This window comes from Peromyscus californicus, unplaced genomic scaffold (genome assembly GCF_007827085.1).
Source record: "Peromyscus californicus insignis strain IS unplaced genomic scaffold, ASM782708v3 Scaffold_4__1_contigs__length_199733344, whole genome shotgun sequence".
Lineage (NCBI taxonomy): Eukaryota > Metazoa > Chordata > Mammalia > Rodentia > Cricetidae > Peromyscus > Peromyscus californicus.
In genome coordinates, this window is record NW_026294562.1 from 134,063,165 (window position 1) to 134,068,413 (window position 5,249).

The following is a 5,249-nucleotide window of genomic DNA, read 5'->3' on the forward strand; positions in this document are numbered from 1 at the left end:
AGCTGACGGGAAGACAGGTTTATTTTGGCTCAGCTACAGAGTTTCAGTTTGTCACAGCTGTGGGGCACAATGTCCAAATTCATGGTGGCGAGAGCATGTTCGCCGAGACGCAGAAAGAGCAAGCTGGAAGCAGGGGTGGCTCTGACTGCCACAAGCCTGCCTCTAGTGACCTACTTCTCCCAGCTAGGTCCCACCTCCTAAAAGTTCCAAATCCCCCCAACCTTCCCCCGCCACACGCACACACACACACACACACACACACACACACACACACACACACACACACACACAGCACCACCACCTGGGAAGCAAACATGAGCATGTGAAGACACTCCAGAGTCCCCCTGTAACACACGGCAATTGAGAGGCAAAGTTACAGGGAGAAGGAAGGCTGTCTATCAGCTGGTTCCGCCAGAGACCGTCCAGGAGGAAGCCTGCCGGGTCAGTGCAAACACAGGGCTCTGTGGACAAGGTGGTGGGAAGGAGGGAAGCACAGGGCCTGGCAGATGCTCCTGCCGGGTCAGGAGGAAGGAATGCGGGCGGCCTCTGCAGCAGGACGTGACTGAGATAGAGAATCCTTCCCGAGCCTCTTCTCGGAGGAACACAGCCCCACCACGCTGTAAGGTAATAAATGTGTGTTTCAAGTTGCTAAGCTAGTGGCAGCCTATGGCAGCAGTCATCCGCGGGGACAGCATCACACCCTTGACTCCTCCCTCTTCATACTTTCTCCCGTCCCTGGCTACACTGCCTCAGGGCTCTCTCCTCACTAAGGGACGGCACTAATACTCCGTTTCACAGAGTCGCATTCCATAAGCAGTCTGTGTGCTGGGTAGGTATAGTGTGCCATGGGGTGTCAGGGGAGACTGGGGTGGTGTGGGGTGGGAGATGAACGCAAGGAGCAGTGAGTTATGGAAAGAGATGCACATTCACATGTGACTAATGTGGGCACGGGGCAGGCTGTGGCAGGTGTGCCAGGAGTCTGAACCAAGTGTTATGAATATTGTGGGAAGAAGGATCCATATCAGCTGGGGGAATCTGAATTACTCATCTTACTTGAGGACAAAAGCGGGTTTGAACTCCAGGGAGGATGAGACTGGCCTACACACTTCAGTGGTCTCTACCGGGGCCGATACAGACATCACTAATCAATGACTAACTCCATATTTCTTGCAGAGCTCAGACTTGGTCTCAGGATTCTTTTCACGTAGTGCTTCTGACAGGCAACAGCAGTCGAATGGATTTGGCATTTGAGGTAACAGCCTATCCTTCGCTTCTGTGGTTAAAGTATTGATCACAACAAAATGGCATCAGACAAACCATGAAGAGAAGAAAGAGTTGAACTTGAGTGCCGCCTTTTCCTCTTCCTTGCTGCCTGGGGTGTTCTGGCTGGTTTAGCTGTACTCTCTAGACACCCTAAATCCTGCAGTAGCTAGAATCTCCACGCCTAACACATCTGAGGCAATCCATCAAGGAAAAACAATAGAGAGGCTGATCCTCCCAGGGCAACAGTGTAAAGATCTGAAGTCCATATTCTAGGGATAAGTGTCCAGTGCAAGCAAGAAGGCCGAAGAACTGGTGTTTCAAAAGGTGAGCTTCCAGAAGTTGATGTCCTTGAGGTATGCCCTGAGACAACAGTAGAATGGCCGTAGGCAGCAGTCAACAGGATAACAATCCAGTTTCTTAAATGGTCCAGGTGATTAGGGAGCCGGTCCATGGATTCTGGCATACCTGCCTCCACTGCATATCCTTATTATTATACTTATGAATTAATATGTCCTCACATTAAAAAAAACTAAGCAGAATGATATACTGTTTAAAGTAAACATTTCTCTTTTGTCTAACCTCATTCCAACTCCCCAAAGGTAACCTTTGTGGTGTCTTTTGTTTGTTTATTTGTTTTTGTTTTTTTTGGCTTTTGGCTTTGTTGTTGTTATTGTTGTTGTTTTCAAGACAGGGTTTCTCTGTGTAGCCTTGGCTGTCCTGGAACACACTCCGTAGACCAGGCTGGCTTTGAACTCACAGAGATCCTCCTGCCTCTGCCTTCCAAGTACTGGGATTAAAGGCAACCTTTGTGTGTGTGTTTTTTAAATCTTCTTAGAAAATTTCTATGCGCAGACTATATATGTGAGCATCTGTTTATAGTTAAATGCCCCCTTTCTTCCCTATATAACATAGATTATGATCATGACTAATGACTGCCCAGAAACGTTCTCATTGTCATTCTCTAATCTTGCCGTGATGGCAAACAGAAAAGATAATGGTATTTCTTACACCCTTGGTTCTTGCCTTTCCATTGTCTTCTCCCTTCCCTGCCTCATTCACTTAGGGACTGCACTAATATTCAGGGATGAGATCCTGGCTAGCATCCATAAGTGATGGAAGTTATTGAGAATTTCTACACTTCCCTGCACATGAAGAGACATCTCCAGAAATACTATGGAAAATAAAGCTCATTCTGAAGAATTCTTCTTTGTGGCCAACATGGTAAGATGCATTTATTCACAAACCTGTGATATCTGATATGTGTTATCAATATTTCAATTTGGTTTTGGTCAAAGGATACCAAACCACTGTGTCTTGACAGCTCCTTTCTAGAGCCATGCACTTTTCTTCCGTGGCCTAGATTGCTGACCCTGGAGGTTACCACCTCTAGTAAACATCGAAAATCCCCCTTACAGGGAAACTGACCTGTCACCATCATCCTCAAGACCCAGCTAAGAGCTCTGTCTTCTAGACATCCTTCAATTGGGCAGGTCTCCTGGCCTCTTCCTTGTCCTACCCTGATCCAGCATGCATTTTACACAAAGAGTGAGCTTTCCACAGAGCCAAGCACGCCATGCTTATTGCCTGCTTAGAGATACCCTTCTGTGGCTTTCCATCGTGGGGGAAGTGGATCCGGACTCTGTCGAGCACTTAACCTCTGCCCCCGCCCCTCTGCACATCAGATCAATCTCCTCGGACCCCCTTTCTCCAGGAAGTATCCTGAGCTGCCAAGCTCTCCTTCTTGGGCCCTGTTGGGGGATGGCGTGACGTCATATCAATTGGAGTTCAGCGTAAATCTTGCTCTTCCAATCTCCTCCCCATCATTAACCTGTGTATTCACTTTGCTGATCCTATTTCTTGTTCAATTTTGCCTTGCTACAATGGCAGCCCCAGAATTCAGGGTCTCTTGTTTCATTCACTGCTGTATCACTATGTGCCCAGCCCTGAGTCTGGCACATAGTAGGCACCCAACAAATAGGGATGTGACCAAGGAATTCCTTGTGGCCCCTTTCCTGTCACTTTCTCTAGAGATAGGCTGTAGTGCTGGTGCAGCTTGCTGAGCGAAGGTTGAACCTGCGGACTGTCCAATGCGATAGTTTCTTGTGACAGAACAGTTTTTAAAGCTGCTCCTGTGTTAACTATAGCGGTTCTTCTCTCTGCTGGGATGGACTGGGGGAGGTTGAAATGGCAGAGAAGCCCTTCTGAGGAATGAAAATGCAATAGGACCCCAGCTGCCTTCCTAAAGCCACTTTGAATCCTTGATGCTTTGAGACAATTGGGAGAGCAGAGGGAGAAGCGGCTGATAATTATCCGATCCAAAGCAGCGGTTTGGGCTTCGTAGTGCTGACACTGTTTGCAACTAATTAAGAAATCTTAACATTACTCAAGACAGATAAAACTGAAATGGAATATAAGGGACTTTGGATATCTGTAATAAGCTTAAAGATAAGTACTAAGAAGCAGGTCCCTGATGGGATAGTTTGCCTTAGAAACACCAGGAACCTTCAAACGGATTTGTCCTCAGACATTGGATAGAACCACATTGGTGCTGAAGTAGTCACCTGCCCCTGTTTACATGGGAAATTATTCACAGCCCCCCCCCCCAAATACTTATTGTATTGAGGGAGACTAGACCCTTAAGATTTCGCATGACTGGGCTGCACTTAAAACTCCTTACTGAGCAGTCTGGAGAGATGGCTCAGCCATGAAGAGCATGCCACCACTCTTGCAGAGGACTGGAGTTCAGTTCCCAGCACCCATGTTGGACAGCTCACAACCACCTGTAACTCGAGTTCGAGTCTCTGAAACCCTTCCTCTCCCCTAAAGTCACTGGTACTCCCTTGCACATACCCACGCACGGAATTAAACATAAAATAAATCTCTTTTGTTTGTTTGTTCATTCGTTTGAGGCAGAGTCTCGACGTAGCTTTGGCTGAACTGGAACTGCCTATGTAGGCCAGGTTGGCCTCCAACTCACAGAGATCCACCTGCCTCTGCTTCTTGAGTCCTGAGATTAAAGGTGTGCACCACCACGCCTGGATGCAAGTAAAGCAAATTAAAAACAAACAAACAAAAACTTACTGAAGGAGTAGTGATCGAGCCACTTATCAATCTAATTCTTACGGGGAAGCCAGGGCTGTTTCCTAAACTGAGGTGTTACACCCTGGTTGGTCAGGCATCATTTCTTCAGTTATTTGTGATATAACTGATTTCTGAGCTCTAAATAATTACTGGCATCTGTTTTAAATTAATAAAACAAAATAAAAATTTGTCATGGTAGTTAATAAAACCCAGTATGCTGAGGGGTCCTCTACCTAACAGGGGGTCCCTTCCCCTGGGAGAGGGGAAGCAGGGAGGTGACACCACCCTTGAGCATGTTGGGGATAGATGTAAAAACTGAGAAAGCCCCCAAGATAATTCTTGTTCCCCGTCTTCAGAGTCCCCTGCAAAATACCCCTCAGTCATCATATTGATCAATTTACAAAATTAAGGAGTAGAAATAACAGAAAATGAGGCAGGGATTCCCGAAGAGGGAATGGAGAGCTCTACTCACTGGGAAGAGGCACCCAGGGAGCTTTCTGGGGGCTGAGCAAGTCTTCCCAAACTGGAGGGTGGTGGTGGTTGCTCAACCGTCATGTCCCAGAGACTCACCCAGTTCTAACTTCACCTGAATTTTATGGTATGTAAATTATACCCTCACCAAAGCAGCTAGGAAGTAGATCAGCCGAATCTGAGTGTGGAGATCAACACCCAAACCCAGCTCCCTTCCCCACCCACCCTCCTCCCGAATTGCCTGTTACCTTGATGGATGGTGTCATCCCACCCAGCTGCCCCTCCTTTGGTGTCTACATCTTTCCTCTTCTCCACCTATGTCTCACCTACACTGACCAGTTCTTCCTCTCTAGTATCTCAGGGATCTGTTCGCTTCTCCTGTCCCTGACGCTGCTGCCTACTAGCCCAGGCTGGCCCTGTTCTCAGAGGCCATG

The 5,249-nt window shown here is 47.5% G+C and overlaps 1 long non-coding RNA gene across 1 annotated transcript; it reads left to right on the plus strand.

Moving 5' to 3' along the window:
* The first annotated feature begins 985 nt into the window (after window positions 1-985).
* LOC128094756 (uncharacterized) lies at window positions 986-4,024 on the plus strand. The gene is made up of 3 exons (XR_008213042.1): window positions 986-1,587; window positions 2,327-2,484; window positions 2,679-4,024. It is a non-coding gene; the product is annotated as an uncharacterized LOC128094756 (long non-coding RNA).
* Window positions 4,025-5,249: the final 1,225 nt, after the last annotated feature.